Genomic DNA, 18561 nt, shown 5'->3' with positions numbered 1-18561 from the left:
ATTGAAGATCTCTTCCAAGACCTGCAGAGATGTGGAATGGACAGCGATCCACCAGATAGTGATGTTACCAAGGCACCATGGGAGAATAGAAGATAGGCTTTGAAGTTCCAATGGATGAAAAATAAGCCCACGTAAGCCAGCATTTTTACTGGTTACACTTCCACAAAGACGTGGTGAAGTTGTGGAAAACTGCCACATCTATCTGGTTGTGGAGAAGCCCCACCTGCAGCTATGATTCCTGTACTAATTTTTAGGGAACCTCTTAAGTTGCTAGTGGATTGTGTTGAAGCCCTGCCAAAAGTGAAAGTGAGCTGTCAGCTCATGGTGCACCTGCCCAACTGTGTGGTGTACCTGGACAGCCTCTGTACATTGACATTTGAGAACACCATCTGGAATAACTGGAAGTTTTCACAGTGCAGGACACTAGTAGCATCCCAATAGTAACAGATAACACGGGGGAAATAAAGGGTCAACTTAAAAAAATCAATGTCAGTGGAGAATTAGTACTCAAACTAAGAATGAAGGCAGAAAAGTCCCCAGGGCCTGGTGGCCTAAATCTTAAGATATTAAAGGAAGTAGCAGTAGAGATAGTGGATCCATTGGTTATTATGTTCCAAAATTCCCTGAATGCAGGTAAAGTGGATGGGAAAAATGATAATGTAATGCCCTTATTCAAAAAGGAAGTGAGGCAAAGTAGGAAGCTACAGACCAGTTAGTTTTAACATCTGTCATTGGGAAATTATTAGAATCCATTATTAAGAAAGCAGTAGCAGCACATTTGGAAAGTCAAAATGCTTTCTAGCTGAATCCACATTTTTTTTATAAAGGGTAAGTAGTGTTTGCTAGAGTTCTTCAAGATGCAACAAACCAAATGGATAATGGGGATCCTGTAGACGTCTAGACTTTAGGAAGGCGTTTGATAAGTGCCACGCAGAAGGGAAGATCCACTGGGGTTAAGGGTGATTTATTAGCTTGGATAGAAGACTAGCTAACTGAAGGCAGAGAGTTTGGATAAATCTGGTTGGCAAGATGTAACTAATGTGGTTTGGTTTAGGGACCCAACTATTTACAATCTATATTAATGACATGGATACAGTGATAAAAGGTACTATCGCTAAATTTGCAGTTGACACTAAAATAGACGAGATAGTAAGTTGCAATGAGGAAGTAAGAAATCTACAAATTGATATTTATAGATTAGGTGAGTGGACCAAAATGTGGCACATGAAAGTTTAATGTGGAGAAGTGTGAGGTTTATCCATTTTGGTCAGAAAAATGGAAAGGCTTATTATCTAAATTGAGAGAAAGTTTGGGGTACTTCAGTGCAGAGGAATCTGGGTGTCCTTGTGCATGAATTGCAGAAAACTGGTATATAGGTACATCAGGTAACAAGGAAAGCAAATGGAATTTTGCCATTTATAGCTAAAGGAATAGAGTATAAAAAGTAAGGAAGAGTTGCTGTAACTATAAAAGACATTGGTGAGACTGCACTTGGAGCACTGTGTACAGTTTAGTCCCTTTATCTAAGGAAGTATGTTGCGGCATTAGAGGTAATTCAGAGAACGTTCACTAGATAAATTCCTCATCTCTGGAATCAATCTTATGAACAGATTAAGCAGTTTAGGCCTGAACTGAGGTTAGAAGAACGAGGGGAGATCTAATTGACGTATACAAGATGATAAGCATTGCCAAAGTAGATGCTTCCTCTTGTGGGGCAAGAGGTCAAAGTTCTAAGATGAAGGGTGGCAGATCTAAAACAATGAGGAGAAACTACTTCTCCAAAGGCTCATGAATCTGTGGAATTCACCAGGCTAGACTGCAGTGGATGCCGGGACATTGAGTAAATTTGAGGAGATGGACAGATTTTCAATCAGTAATGGGTTGAAGGGTTATAGAAAACGGCAGGAAAGGGGCGTTGGGGCCTAGATGAGATCAGCCATGATCGTATTGAATGGAGAAGTAGGCTGAAGGGGCTGAATTGCCTACTCCTGCTCCTAGTTCTTATGTTCTTAAGCCCTCTCCCAAAGGTTTCAGTCAGCTGTCCTAGTGGTCAATCTCTCAGAGCAAATTTATTAAGGCTGAGATGCCACAGCTGGAGTATGTAATGGGTCATGGCCAAGTGCTGCCCAGAGCTGCCATGATATAGGCAGTGGTTCCATCCTCATAACAAAATGGGAAATAATGAAATATCCCAGAGGTTTGTCTCAAACCTCAGCAACAGTGGCCACTTCACTAACAGACCCACTGTTTTTTTAAAAAAAAGCAACAGTAACGTAGACAGAGATGCCAAACAACCTTCAAGAAGCTAAAAGTCATTTTACTAAATGAACCAAGGTTTAATAGCTCTGGATTTCAGCAAAGCTTTTATATAGCCATATATGCAAGTGACCTCGGGTAATGGCTATCCTATTCCAAGGATGAATTGGGATAGATTGTGTGATCGAGTATTTTTCCAAGAAATTGAACAAACAACAGAAACAAGTTCCACTGGAGAAAGAATCTTTAGATTATTGCTGGCTCTCAAACTTTGATACATGTCTGAAAATGGGTACAGACAGACCATAGTCTATATGGACCATAATCCTTTGATCTTTATGGAGACCCTTAAAACCGAAATGTGAGACTGATTTGTTGAAGTAATTTGTTCCTCATTTCACTTTGAAGATTACCCACGCTGCTGGTAGAATTAATAGTCTGTAACTTTCTAGCTCCTGGATAGTGTATCAGAGGGTATACCAAAGAGGTGTTGGGGAGCTCTCCTGGAAGTTGCAGCTAAGCATTGCATGGCAATTGCCTGCAGAGTTCAGATTTTCAATGGGCAATTACCTCAAGCTGGGAACCATGTGATATGATTTAATTCATAAACGTGGGATGGTTCTGATGTGTTATAGTAATAGTCACCCAGGAAAAGAAATTATTATTTTATTTTGTGGTGTCTTTTCCCAGACTTGTAATGAAATAAGTGAATTTTATTCCATTCTGTATGGTGTGGAAGTGTAATGGGCACGTGCTTTTGTGAAGGCATGATTTGATTTTTTTTCACTGGCTGGATTGTAAACTGGAACCCAAACAGATGACTTTTTAAAAAGATAAAACCTGTTCAAGCTGTGCTGCTACAAAACACAATCTTGCATTCTACAAAATTGGAATGAAGGCAGATACACAATCCCCTGGTGCACATCAAAGATCTCATCTCCTGACAATTCATGCCACGCTGAGACTTTGCAAATGTTTCTCTTACCTGTTCCGAAATAATAACTGCAGCAAATATGAACTAATCAAGCCCTTCTGGGAATATATAATGTGCAAGATATTTCAAGGAAATCCTTGTAAGCAGGAGAGAGGAAGAAGTGGGAAAAAAACAATGTTGTACGGAGTATTCAGGCCATGTGCGTTCTGTCGTGCTCTCTGGGAAAGTACTGCACTCAGTTTATAAAGTGACCACCCTGAGGAGGAAATGACTATGAACTGAGATCATTCAAACATGGAAATCTGCTTTATACAATTACAACTAAGCTAAAAGGCTACAATGTTGAATCACTGCGTTGACATAACCAAGGAACAGCTAACCATTTTACCCCGTTTTGTAAAATCCTAACCTCTGTGATTGACTTCACGGTAATAGTGGGACAGAACTGGCAACACACATCTCTAGATGCTTGTATAAAAAAAACTCTTACAGTCAAATGAGGAGTGAGAGAATAGAGGAGTAATTTTATCTCTCTGATTGTAACATTAGTATAGTGTTAATTAATTTAGTGATGTCTTTTAATACAATCTGGTTTCAGGCCTTTCAAATCAGATATATATACAATTTTAATTTTTGGGAGAAACCCTCAATCAACATTGATCATAACTATGGGAGTGTGCCATTCTGGACCAACCTTAATTTATACAATATAGTAATCAATCCTGGGAGGCACTGGCCTCAACTTTTGTGTGGGAATAGGCTATCGACGTAAAACTACCAGCATTCGCCAACATGAACCCTCCAAAACAGGATGTACTACTTGCAGAGACCCTGAAATTGTAGTGTCTCATTTTGTGCTACATCTTCCACTGTTCTTCACCCTCTCGCCCCAGAGTCAAGCCATGGCAATCAGTGAGAACTTCCCCTTTTCCACACTCATTGCTGTTAGAACCCCTAAAAAAATGTTAACAGCTCGTTCAATATTATTCACAACAGTACTGGCCCATAGCAAATAATATTGAGTGTTTATTGTTTCTAGTTGATTAATTAGTATTTTTAAAGTAAATTGTAATGTTTAAAAAATTTTTCTGAATATTTTAGCTTCCATCTTTACCCCATGTGTATGTCCCTAATCCTTAATTTGTTCTATGTTTTTTTTAAGAAAAGTAAAAAGCAATCTTGTTTGTGTTTTTCCTTTCCTCGTTGGGTGATTGTGAAAATCTTTCAACATGAATGACCATTTGGGCTGCTAGCTGACACCATGAAAGCTCCATGCTGGAAATTCCCATGAAATAATGTTACATTCCAGGGTGACAGAGTTACATTTCTTGTCACAGAGCTCACTTGATATCTCAACGGGGCTTACTTTGTGGTCACCCCAGAGTTTTACCACTCTTAGCCATTGTATCTTTCTCTTTTGTGGAGGGTTCACTGCAATTTCCGAACAAAGTGCAGACCTTTATTCAAAACGCCCTTTGTTCGACTATTGCTTGACATCTCTGGTTTTGATTATCCTTTATTCCAGATTTGGGTACATTTTGTTACATTTATCTGAGCCCTAAGAGACTGTGTGGAATTGCTATTAAAGTACCTTTAGTATTGGAATTAATAAATACGAGCTATCCTATTATCAAGCACGTTCTTTCCATCTCTGAATAATTACTATGAATTTCCTAAATATAAAGGCGCGAGACCTATGTGGAGAGTGCCAAGATGAAGAGAACAAGAACTTTTTACATTGTCTTGCCCATTTCTACATAATTCACTATATCAATTTCCATGAAGGGATCATAGTATTCTCCCCCCACCCCACTTGCATTGTGGTACTGGATGAGCAAATTTCAAAAAATTAATTGGATAGCAGGGTCTCTGCTGCTCTCTTGATTTTCATTCTGGTCTAAAAGTCCATCACTGGACTGATGGCCACTAGGTTGCTATATCAAGGTCAAGATTAGTTTTTAAAATGTTTTCCAATAAATCTGACCCCTCTTTCTCCAAACAAACCGGGACATCTTTTCCTTTTAAAAACCTAACTGCTTGCAAGCATCCTGTTTCAAATAAAAACTGCTGTAGTCTGTCTTAGTTCAGTTTCTTGTTGCTCATGGTCACAGAATGGCATAAAAGACTTCACAATACTGAGAGTATGATGTGCTTTCTGAATGCCAAGATATGCCAATATGTCACATTAGTTACAGCTGACAAGTAATCATTTTAAAGTTGGTTAATTAGCATCCTAATTACCTTTTGTTTCAGCCTCTTTCTGGACTTGTTTGAATACTCAACTTTAAAACTTAACACAAGTTATTTTTATTTTTCAAATTCTTTATTCTGGGGATGAGGACGTTGCTACTCAGTAGGAAAAATCATTGAAGTTGTAGCTTGTCTTCTGTAAAAGATGTGCACCATGTTTTGAACTATTTACAATATTTGTTTGAATTGGAATTAATTAATTTGTATGTAGGTTGTTATTATTGGGGTGGTTGTTGAATCTTTTGCTCCTTTAAAACGATAGATGCAAATATCTTTGTTTCAAATTGGTGTGTTTCCTTTATGAGCTAATATGCTGTTGAAATCTCTTTAAACATATGATTTTTGTATGAAAAACAACGTTGAATGCCAAAACTTGCATTAACAAAGTGAGGTACATTAACAATTTGGACTTTGGAATCGAAAGCACCATTTCTAAATTTGAGAATGAGAACAAATTGGGGGAGGGAGTAATGGTTAATACTGAGGAGGACTGCAACAAATTACAAAAGGACACTAATAAACTTAAAGACTGGACAAATAATTGGCAAATGAGGATCAACACAGACAAATGAGGTAGTACAATTTGGTTGGAAGAATAGGGAGGTGATTTATTACTTGGAAGATGCAAGTCTGGGTGGGGCAGAAGAACAAAGGGATCTTGCAAATACACCAATCAGAGGTTGCTCCATAAGTTAGCGAGGCCATTAAAAAAAGCAAACCAAGCACTGAAGTTTATTGCTAGCGATTTAAATTTGAACAGTAGAGAAGTTATGTTACATTGATTATATTCTTGCACTTGGGAGAATTGTGTGCTGCTGTGGTTGCCATATTATGAAATAGATATAGGGGTAATGGAGTGCTTGTGGAGAAGATTTACAAAGATGATACCAAAGTGCATGGGTATACTTATCAGGAAATAATTGACAGGTTGGGCTTGAATAAAGAAGACTGAGGGGTGATCTGAAGTTCGGTGCTTAAAATTAAGGATGGTTTTTGTAGTGGTTACAGAGAACTTTTTTTTCTTGTGGACAAGGACATAAACAGAAGCAATCAATAGAAGATAGTCACTAAGAAATCCAGTAAGGAACTCAGAAGAAATTTCTTTATCCAAATAGTGGTGAGAATGTAGAACATGCTACCAGAGGGAGTGGTTGAAGCGGATAGTATAGATGCATTTAAGGGGAGATTCGATGAGTGTACAAGGAAAAAGGGAATATCGACTTTGATGGAGTTTAATGAGAAAAGACGGGAGGTGCTGTGAGTGGAGCATAAGCATTGATGTGGATTAGTTGGGCCCAATGGCCTGAGTCTGTGTTGTATATCCAATGTAATTACAAGTCCACTTTTGCTATTTTGGGATAATCCTGATACTTATTGAAAATAAGTAAAACAATAGCCAGTGTAAAATGTTAAGGTTTTGAGGTAGAAAATCCTTCTAATGAAAATTTCTAATTCTGAATTCTTAATTTCTCAGTAGGATCTTCAGGTATTAATAGCTAATAAGATATTAATAACTATTTATGAATCAAGTCTAATTTATTAAGCAACAGTTTGCATGCACTTAAAATCTGTGAAGATAACATGGCAGTCCCTTGTTCCTCAAGTTCCTAGAAGTCCTTGAGCATTGCCAGCACAGGCGATTTTTTTTTGTCTTTAGTGACACTGAGCTGTGTCCAGAAGAATCATACCCAAGAAGCCATGTCAACCCACTCTCAACAAAGATTCCAATTTTCCAATTTATATCTCTATTTCTCATTATTCTGGAATTCCTTATGTAGAAATCATCCAAATTCACCTCTTCCATTTGGCTGGGGGTGAAAGCCATCTTATGTCACTCCACCTATAACTAGAGCCATGTAGATTAAAGACAAATGTTCATCCCTTGTTTGCCTGGGGCCCTCAGTGTTTATATTCCATTGTGAACAAATGATGCATGCCATTTAGATATGGAACACTTATGACAAACAAATGGAACCCAAGTTCCATAGACAGTAAAACCATTCAGAACAAATGTTAATAACATTCTACCACAATATCAAACCAGATAGTTTCCCTCTATTGTAGATGTTCTGCCCTATGAATATAATTAATCATGTGAACCAATGCATGGATTTTAATCATCCACAGTTCAAACTACGTTTTAACCATTCATTCAAAACTAATTTAAACATAAACACCTAATTGTATTTTGGGCAATTAGGGGAGCATACATAGAAAATAGGAGCAGGAGTAGGCCCTTTGAGTCTGCTCTGTCATTATGATAATGGATGATCATCCAACTCTGTTATGTGTTCCTACTTCCCCCACTCCAAAATATCTCTAGCCCCAAGAGTTGTATCAAACTCCTCCTTGAAAATATGCAATGTTTTGGCCTCTACTGCTTTCTGTGGTAGAGAATTCCACAGGCTCACCACTCTGCTCATTTCCTCCTACAGCTGCTTTACCTTGAGTGTCTCAGGCAACTTAGTCGTAAAACAATTAAGTGTAGTTTTTCACAAGCAACTGCCTTCCTGTAAAGTATTCCCAACTGCCTTGACTGCTTATTGTTTCACTAGCGGAAATTCAAACTCAATCATTTAATTTAAAATGTGGTTAAAGAATAAAAACTATAGGTGTTCCAAACCAATCACAAACCCCAAAAATTAGTAGAATTATCAATCTTACACCAGCATATTACTCCTCATTGTCCAAATGTACTTTGGATATTCTTAGCTAACTCAGAAATGCTTCCTTAAATATATAACAGTACCTAAGAGACAGTTTTCTTGTGTTTGGGAGTGGGATGAATGAAGATTGATCTGTATGCAGAAAGGAAGTTCAGCATGGGAGCAAGTACAAACATGCAATTCTTGAATGACTTACAAAAATCACGGCAAAGTCGTGTATTGTATTCCAAAAATTGCATTGATTTTGTTTTTGTGTGTTTTTTTTGAGATTTTCTATTTTACATTTACCCCACACACGTTCCCAAAAATCTAGTATAACAATATAATCATTATTCCTTAAACATACAGAAAAAAACTAGAGAATATTCATAAAATTATCAATTGTTGTAGTTGGTGTCTTCTCTCAAAAGGATATTGGAAAGGATGGGGGAACCTCAGAGGTTTCAACAGCATGTTGGCTCATAAAGGAAACACAACAATTTGAAACAAGGAGATATTTGCATCTGTCGTTTTAAAGGAGCAAAAGATTCAACAACCACCCCAATAGTAACAACCTACATACAAATTAATTAATTCCAACTCAAACAAGTATTGTAAATAGTTCAAAACATGGTGCACATCTTTTACAGAAGACAAACTACAACTTCAATGATTTTTCCTACTGTGTAGCAATGTCTTCATCCCCAGAATAAAGAATTTGAAAAATAAAAATAACTTGTGTTAAGTTTTAAAGTTGAGTATTAAAGGGTTAAACCATGAGCACATGGCCTGATAACAGGATAACAGAGCTCTTAACATATGGGATCCCTTATTGGGTAATATACAATGAACTGGAGCCTAACTCAGCATCCCAGGGCCTCCATGTGATAAAAGGAAAACGCCAAAAAAGAGGGAAATATTAGAATAGCTATAAGATGCGACATGTCAGCATATGCTCTTACAGGATAAAATTAAAGTTAACTTTAGAAGATGCACCTTGTCAGCACATGCTCGTATGTACAGGAACTAGAAAGCCAAGGATTCTTACACCCTTACCTAGGCTCGCAACACAAGAAACCTTCCCCCTCTTCAGCCATATCAAAGGCACTAATTCAACTCCTATTACGAAGAATTTAAACCATATTTCACTGAGGAAACCCTACTGAAAAGGAAAAGAATCATCAAGCCATCATCAACAAGACATCTCTGGGAAAGATACAATCCTCCCCCTCCTGGCAGGAGAACGGAAACTCTGAGTTAACAAATAAATCAGAGCTTATATCAGCACCCCACCTACCTGAATGAAGAGAGGAATGTCAGGATTATTCAGTATACACCAGATGTTGTTCAGCATACACTTTCACAGGAAGGATACCTGGAACAGAACAACATAACCATGTAAGGAGCAGGATACTGCCCAAACCCAGAAGATAGACTCAAATTATGCATGCAAGACCACTGGAGAGATGGCCTTCTCCACTCAGCCACATCTCCAGCAACACTGAACCAAGGTACCTGGAACCAACAAGACACTACATTTCTAGGGGAGCCAAGTCTCCAGTGGGAGAGCAGTCTAGGAACCCCAAAAGGGCACAAGTTGGGGGAGGGCAACTTACTCCCCTGTCCCCAGCAAAGCCTCCACCTGACCCAGATAAACACAGCCACTACTACCCTATCCTGCTCACTGATGCACTAAAGACCAATAAATCAAGAATATTCATATCACTCTTGCACGTTGAACAAAGCAAACTATCCGTTTCTCTAGGTACCCCAGAGACACCCAAACAAGATTCATCCCATTTCTCCACATCAGAGAAATTTCTAACAACTAGATAATTTGCCCACCACACATTCCTTAAGTCAAGTAACCACTGCCACTACTCGCGCAGCCAAATCAAAATAAATGACCAATCTAACAAGACTGGATAGCCAGCTAATTAATCAATAATGCTTGGGTGTGCAACAGAACATATTTCCCCTACTCCCAACAACACTCAAAATGCCAATGGTTTAAAAAAAACCTAGTCTTTTCCAGGATATGTGATTGGCCTGTACTTCCTCAGGAAACCAGCAAAGATTGCTAAATTCCAGAACAACAAAGTTGTAAAAAAGTGTGACGCCAGTAGTTCTAACGTGGGATTCTCACAGCTATGACTTATAAAGCCACACTGACCACCTCTGTATCAAACCACCTATACCTCTCCCCAACTCCCCCACCCACCCATTGCTGTGGTGCCAATCTAAAAATAAAGTGAAGGGTACTGAAATTTGTACACCACCAGTGTAAATGTAAGGTTTACAGTACAAAAAATGAAGCAGCTTTGAACCTCATTTTGTTACCTCGACATTAAGATTTGTGTGTGAATGTATCTGTAATATTTTTAGAATTTTTATTACCTTAAATTCACTGAAATTATAGGTAGTCTTACAATGCTAAATTAATATGGCCTTAATACAAAGCCAATAATTTTATCCTCCAGGATGAATTCTGAAGTTTAGAGATGACTTGATTTCGTTGCAGGTTTTGCAATTACTTTGACTAACAAGGGTTTGATGCATAACAGTCAAAATGTGGAACTACAGCTGTTTTGCCTCCCTCAGCACTAAGATCAACAGAAGAATTCCTGCCAGGAGTTTGATAAGCTAAGTCAATATTACCAGTCAAAAGCTACTACACAATGTTGTGCACATTCATCCATTCATTGAGATGCTAACACTAACTTAAATAGATAAGCAATAGTTTGGAGTTAATGAACAACATGTAGACAGCAAGAGGTCTGGATAACATTGTTTGTTGCAAGAGTGATACAACCATAGAAAATGGAAATAGGAGTAAGTCATTTGGTCCTTGGAGTCTGCTCCAGCATTCAATATGATCATGGCTGATCCTGTATCTCAATGCCACACTCCAGTGCGCTTCCCATCCCCATCCCCCCTGTTGATGCCCTTGGAGTCAAATCCTCCATACGTCTGAGTCTGTCATCTTAATTTTTATAAAGGACTAGTGGACTGAAAAATGATGCTTGACAAATACTGCTGCAACCCCCACCCCTGTTCTGTGATTGTTTTTGCCGAAAAGCTAACATTGTAGTAATGGTGCTTTGATATTTTAATAATGAAAATGTGATGAAACTTTGACATAAGTGCAGTTTAAATTATGTGGTGGCATTGTATTTTAGTTCAATGCAGGAGGTGAACCTAGACTGGGTTCAACTAATCAATCTTAGATATTTTCTCAGATCTGAACACCAATATTGTATTTTCATCGTGCTTCAGATTAACTGGGTGTATTCGCTTAGCTTAATGATTACATTTACAGAATATTTTTCTTAGATGTGAAATTAAAATGATTATCTTCCTTTTGGAGTGGTCAGGGTTGTTTTTCAGAAACGCTTAATTTCCAGCTCACTGATAATACAGGAACAAAGCCTATGACATTCTGATGAAGCTTAACATGCACAATCTATAATGACTACAGTTCATGAAATACACTTGCCTTGAATAAGTCACAACATCATATTGTCTGCTTTAAGTCTCTAATCAAAGCAGCTGTTGGTCTTTTGAATTGCGTTGAATATACTTCCCATGCAGAAACAAAGACATAACTTCATTTTTTTTTGTTCCACTCTGTAGCACTGCTGGAGCAGTATGGCCTAGGAACATTACCTTCTGAAAGCTTTGTAACTTTCGCCTATTTCATCCATGTTGATACCTGGTTTCAAGATCTGTGTTGTGATGGATTTTTCAGTCACTGACGGGCAACAGAAGCATTTCTCAGGCTGTCAACAATGCGTCGCTTTAATTGGACAGTTTGCAACGGATTCATAGGGCCAGTAATAAACATTAAATTTCCTGTAAGGATATTCTTTAATTGCATATAGTTTTGTTAAGCTCTAGTTCCAGCTTGTATAAGGAGAGATAAAGACGAGTAAGAGATTTCAATGTGCTTTGGTGCCATTGGAAAAATAGTCTAGTTGGAAGTATGTTGGTTGAATCCTAGTCTCAAAACATAGCTGCAAATGGATGGTTGAGTCATATAGGACTTGCACCATAGATATTGATGATGCAGCTCTGTTTTAGATTAGATTGGGGCAGCGACTACTTCAGAGACATACAATTTAAATACTTGAAAGGGAAGCAAAATTCAAGCATAGTAAATCATGTGGCTCCTTAGGCTAACAGTTGAAAAAAAAATCGGAATTATTTTCATATAATCCAAGGCTGATCAAGATTAATCAAATATGAACTATTGATCTGAAATGATGGCCTTGAGACAAACATACAGGGCAAATTATAATTATTATAAGTTTCTGCTGCAAAAACTTGGCCCTGAGTATTTGTCTCACATGGGATTCTCATCTGCAAGCAACATAGATGCAGAAAGTTTGAAAATAGTTGCGCACATATCGTAGATAAATCACTCATGCTCCAAGAAGTAAATTTACCCATGTCAAAATTCATAAATTCAAAATTCTCTTCATAAAGGTTTTAACTTTGTCCCTGTTGCCGTGAAAATTTCAGCAAAACAAATTGAGTTGAAAATTTTGTTTGTGAAAACTGACACCAGTTTTGCAATTACTTAGTGTTGTATATTCTGTTGAATCAGATATTTATGATTGTGTGTAATGAGCAAAACCATGACATGTTATTTTGCCTATTGGTACAGTGCTACTGTAAACTTGATGGAATAGGATGAAATAGAATTTGCCATTTAGATTGAAAGACTTGGGATGATTTTTAAATGGATTCTGTTTTGTAATGCCCTGATTCACAGATGAATCATGCATTTATTACCAAATGGCTGTAGCATGGAAGGAGGCCATTCAGTGCATAATGCCTATGCTGGCTCTCCAAAGGATCATTTTACTTAGTTTGACTCCCTGGCTAGCTTCTATTGTCCTGAACATTCATTCTTCTCAGATGATAATCCAGTTCTGTTTTGATGCATTGATTTAACCTGCCTCCATCACACACAAGCAGTGCACTCCTGATCCCAATCATACACTGCGTGAAATAGTTTTCCTCATGTCTTCATTGCTTGCTTTTGCCAATTATCTTATATACGTGCCACTTTGTTCTTGATTCTTGAAATAATGGAAACAGGTTTCCTTGTTAACTCTGTTCAGATTCCTCATGATTTTGTATGCCTAACAAACCTCCCCTCAACCTTTTCTTCACTGAAAACATTCCCACCCCTTCCAATCTGTCGCCATCATAACTAAGTTCCTAATCTTTTGTGAATCTCTTCAGCACCCTCTGACTCCTTCACATCCTTCCTAAAGTGTCATGCCAAAAATGGACACAGTACTCCAGTTCAGGCCAAACCAGTATTTTATGCAAGTTTAACATAACCACCTCGTTCTTGTCCTGTTAATTAGGAAAACCTAGGATGGTTTGTATTAACCGCTCCCAACCTGTGTTGCCATCTTCAATTACTTCTGCACATACACCCAGGACCTGTATCCTTTATTTTGTATTGTATCTCTCCTTTTTTCCTACTAAAATGATTCATTTTTCATAATTTGCATTAAATTTCAGGTGCCATCTGTTTGCCGCCAACCTGTGTACATCATTTTGGAGTTCCACACTAACTTTCTCACTGTTTCAAAGTTTTGTATCGTCTGCAAATTTTGCAATGGTGTCCTGCACTCCAAGCTCATTAATATATATCAGGAAGAGCAAAGGTCCTAACACTGACTCCTGGGGAACAATATTGCAAATCTCCCTCCATTCTGAAAATGCACATTAAATGCTATTCTCTGTTTCTTGTCACTCAACCAATTTCGGATCCATGTTGCCACTGTCCCTTTTATCCAATGATTGTAACTTTGTGCAGAACTTTATCAAATACTTAATTTCTGGAATTCCATGTACACCATATCAACCACATTACCCTCATCAATCCTCTTATTTCTACATCAAAAAACTCCAGAATGTTCGTTTAACATGGTTTGTTCTCGAGTCAATGCTGGCTTTTGTTAATTCACCCAATTTTGCCCAAGTTACTGTTGGTAATGACCCAAATTATCATTTCTAAAAGCTTCTTCAGGACTGAGGTTAATCTGCCTGGCCTGTACGAACATATAAGAAGACAGTCAGAAAGATAATCATAGAAACCCTACAGCGCAGTAATAGGCTATTTGGCTCATCGAGTCTGCACTGACCACAATCCCACCATTCCCTACCCCTATATCCTTACATATTTACCCACTAATCCCTTTAACCTACACATCTCAGAACACTAAGGGGCAAATTTTTTTAGCATGGCCAGTCAACCTAACCTGCACATCTTTGGACTGTAGGAGGAAACCGGAGCACCTGGAGGAAACCCATGCAGAAACGAAGAGAATGTGCAAACTGCACACAGATGGTGACCAAAGCTGGGAATCGAACCCAGGTCCCTGGAACTGTGAAGCAGCAGTGCTAACCACTGTGCTACTGTGCCACCCTTAAAGTTATCCATCAAATGCATCCCATCTGGGTATGGTGCAATCATACAACCTATACTGCTTAAATATAAACACTTTTTTTCTCAGGACATTGCGCTTGTCAAAATTTTCTCCAAATACTAAAAGCTGTCAGAGGTTAGGAGACCCATCACTTATTTTAATAATTTAACCTATACCTTGCCTTTCAAAACTGGATGTGTCATCCTCTCTCAGCGGATTCTTGCTCACTCCATATTTATATTAAAATATTTTATAATATTTTCAAAATGATGATTCCAGGGTGAGGTGGAAATGTTTTACGACATTCAACCTATTCCTTTGCCTGAACATTTTATATGGATACCCCAAGATCCTTATTCATATCAAATAACCTACCTGATAAAATCTCACACGAGCATACAAATTGGAAGCAGGGGTAGGCCACTTGGCTCCTCATGCCTGCTCTGTCATTCAGTGAGATCATGGCTGATCAGAATGCACTTTCAATCCCACTTTCCTGCCTCCCCTGGCAACCTTTCACCCCCCCTTGTTGAGCTAGGTAGACTCTTGATCAATCTTAAAAATATTCAAAGACTATGCTTCCACTGCCTTTTGAGGAAAAGAGTTACACCCGTGACTGAGAAGAATTTCTCCTCGTCTGTGTCTTAAATGAGCGACTCCTTACTTTTAAGCAGTGACCCCCACAGTTCTAGTGTCTGACAGGAGGAAACATCCTCTCCATATTCACCCTGTCAGTACCCCTCAGGATCTTAAAGGTTTCAACCAAGTCACCTCTTAGAAGACAAACGTGGATACTGACGTGGATACAAACCTAACCCTCCAACCTTTCCTCATAAGACAACCCACCTATTCCTGTTACTCTAGTAAACCTTTGAACTGCTAACGCATTTACATCCTGAAACTAGGAGATCTATATTCAAATGTCTCACCAATGTCCTGAAGAGCTGAAGCATAACCTCCCTACTTTTGTAATCTTTTTATCATTTCAGCTTCTGTTAGGCTATCCATTATGAAACAATGCCTTTTACTGTTCTAGCTTTTTAAAAATAATTGAAAACTCTTTACCGTATGCATGTATTTGATCACCTATTCTCATTGCTAAGTTTGCCTCTTGTTGAATTCACCTTGTGCCTCCTTGTCCTGCTACCATGCTTGTTTTGGAATTCAAGTGATCTTTTCTCTACCATTTATTGTCTTGTTATACTTCTACAACGGTTTCTCAGTCACCTGTTCAAATTTGAGAACTGCATCTTCCATCTAATTTGATCTGCAATATTGGAACTTGTTTTCTTCAGTGCTTTCAAGTTTTAAATACCTTTTATAACAGTGATTGAAGTTGGATATACTTCCTGAGATGTAGTCTGAGTGTGCTTTTATTTAAAATTCAATTGGTTTTTATTCTTTCACAGTAATTTGAACTGCTAAGGCATGTGCCAGATTTGAGGATTTTACAGATTTTAGGTCTGAGGCCTAGCATGTACTTTATAATAATAAAATTCAGTATGAAAAATAAAGAATAAGAGCTCTATTAAAGTTGACACCCAGGATGCCAGCTTTAAATGTAGCTAGTTGGATCCTTCTGGATTTTGGGACATTGGGCAAAGGATCTGGTCCCTGTGCATTATCGACAATTAAATATAAAAAAATTGCAAAATTCTCAAATTTTCGGTGCATTTGACTGGAAATCTTTTTACAGATGAACCCTACCCTCACGTTGTAACAGATTTGGGCTTATTTTTAACTGTTTCCTATCTCTACTGCTGGAATAAAAATGTTATCTACACTACATCACAGGGCAAACAAAATGCATTCTTTTTGTAAATCCCTCTAGAGCATCCTCTGTTACAATCCTCAGAGAGACCAATAGATTCTAGAAATATTTGAATTCCCAGTGACTGCCTGAAAGAATCACATGACAAGACTTTAAGGTTTAAGATGTTTACTGCAACAATTTGACAACAAACAACTCTGCTTAAATGCTATTTAGTAAACAACTCTATACTAAACTGTAGAAAAGTTAACCTCCCTTCAATTTTTAACAGCTGAAAATCCCACACTACAGAGAAAATTTACATTGAAAACTGTAGTTCAGTTGAGAGTTGCATTAGAACCAGTACATTGAGCTGCCAATGGATTTCTGCTTCCCATTTTGCTGAGTTGCAATGTTGAATGACTGTCAAAAGGCACCCGTACCCCATCACTCTCTGGCCATCCCGGGACGAACTTTATGGATTTCTTAGATTCCCATGGGACTTGTGTCTTTAACCAGTGACTGTGGTCCCTTCTCCGTTGCCTCTGGTAATAGAGGACGTTCTAGGAGAGATTTCATTGTTTGGATGTCTCTCCACAGTCGCAATCAACATGATTAGTTTGAACTGTTTACCTACTTCTGCGTAAGGGCTTTCCACTAGCCAACACCAGTCCTTAGACAGAACTAATTAGGCCATGTTTGGCTGGCTTTTGGTAGGAGGGATAATTTTTCTGGATCATTGGCAAACTTGTGCCTTTGTAGATGCCTTCTGCAAGGCAGCCCCTGTCAAGATTATGAACTAGAGACTGGACAGTAAGAAGCTACCCTTGATTTGAGCCTACTTGCTGACTGTTTTCTGGAAGATGTGGATGATGAGGGTCACTGGTCTGTTTTGTCCATACTGTTGATCTAACTTGCCTCCCTATGATGGATCAAGCAATACTAGCAAGCAGGTATAAGTCATCCACTTAAATAAGTTTAACACAGCGAGCAATAGACCTGCAAGTTACATTGAAGATGGCATCCAACTTTCCAGCATGTGGAGAATGTTTCCTTTCTGGGCAGACATACTTGACTACTGAATAACACAGGACAAGGATAGTTGCTACCTTTTTCTCTGGGTCTTCCTCATTTAGAGTTGGCCAGCTTTCTTAACGTGTACGTGAACACTTTCACCAATGCTTTGATGTAATGTCAGTGTGTGTTAAGCCCTCATTTTGTATCTTTTTTAAGATGAAAAGAACCATTCTGTGCCTTTTCTGGATTGGCCAGCAAATGATGAATCACCTGAGTAGTTGATGCTAGTACATCATCAGGGGACTTCTCTGTTGTACCAAAAGATTGGTTCTGAGATGCTACGCCTTGGTTATTAGCATAGAGGGAACTTCTGGTACGTGGATGAGTGGCTGAAAAGCAAGGATGCAAGAACGTTACCTGGAAGTAAACTACTTTTCTGACTCGGTTTTCTGCTTCTCTTGTCATTTAGGGCAACCAAAAAGGGCTAATTAACTTTAGTTCTTGGCTTTCTAGATTGCCATATATTGCCCCACAAAAGGCAAGGATGCAGTTCACCTTAGTTGGGAAGGAGAAAGCCTATATGGTGTATCTTATTTGGGAAGAAGGTCATGAGGCTTAATTAAAAAGTCCTCTAAAGAACATTACTGTTACATTCTTCTACTTAATATTTATATGAGGAAGTTAATAGTAGTAATAATTTTGATTAGCTAGTACAGAACTGTTCTGTTGTTTTTCCATTATAGCTACCTGGCCTGACTTGATTATCTTTGAGGCTTCAATAAATTCTGTAATTTGAAGAGCGCACATTGATTAATGCATTTAAAAGGAGACCACAGCCAAGAAAATTTAAATGATTAGCAACTTTTTAAATAAAATAGCTAATCTAATTTTTGAACAAATCCCAGAAGATGTTTGTACGTGAGTCAGTGGCCTGGCCTCTCCCTCATATATCTGTCTTGGACAAACTGACTATTTGACTCAATAATTAGTTTTAAAAAGCTATGTTTATTATATTTAATGTGACTGTTTCAAATGGTCAATAAAAAGTAATCATTTCCTTTATTAAATAATATGATAAATACTTATGAATCAACTTATTCCCACTGTTTATGTTACAGAAAGTTTTCTTGTATTCTTTTTAACTGGAAGTAAAAGAACTTGTCATTCTTCAGAAATGTTTTGAATTTTAACTGTATAAATTATTGGGCTGAGTTTTGCTGTAAGCAGCAAACAAGTAGTGCCTGCTTGTTATGTTGGCAT

The 18561-nt window shown here is 38.1% G+C and overlaps 1 protein-coding gene across 11 annotated transcripts in view; it reads left to right on the top strand.

Moving 5' to 3' along the window:
* Positions 1-18561, top strand: part of LOC145351115 (RAC-gamma serine/threonine-protein kinase) — a 317330-nt gene that overhangs the window by 162951 nt on the left and 135818 nt on the right. For 2 of the 11 annotated variants that reach the window (XM_080200764.1, XM_080200765.1), the window contains exon 2: positions 10607-11939. The exons of the other annotated variants lie outside the window; for them this stretch is intronic. The gene's annotated coding sequence lies outside the window, so the exon portion shown is untranslated. The remainder of the gene's footprint in view (positions 1-10606; positions 11940-18561) is intronic. 11 annotated transcript variants of the gene reach the window in all.

The sequence above is a fragment of the Carcharhinus amblyrhynchos genome, chromosome 12 (assembly GCF_965287045.1).
Source record: "Carcharhinus amblyrhynchos chromosome 12, sCarAmb.v2.hapA, whole genome shotgun sequence".
Lineage (NCBI taxonomy): Eukaryota > Metazoa > Chordata > Chondrichthyes > Carcharhiniformes > Carcharhinidae > Carcharhinus > Carcharhinus amblyrhynchos.
Note: the sequence above shows the minus strand (reverse complement) of the source record. Positions and strands in the feature narration are given on the sequence as shown.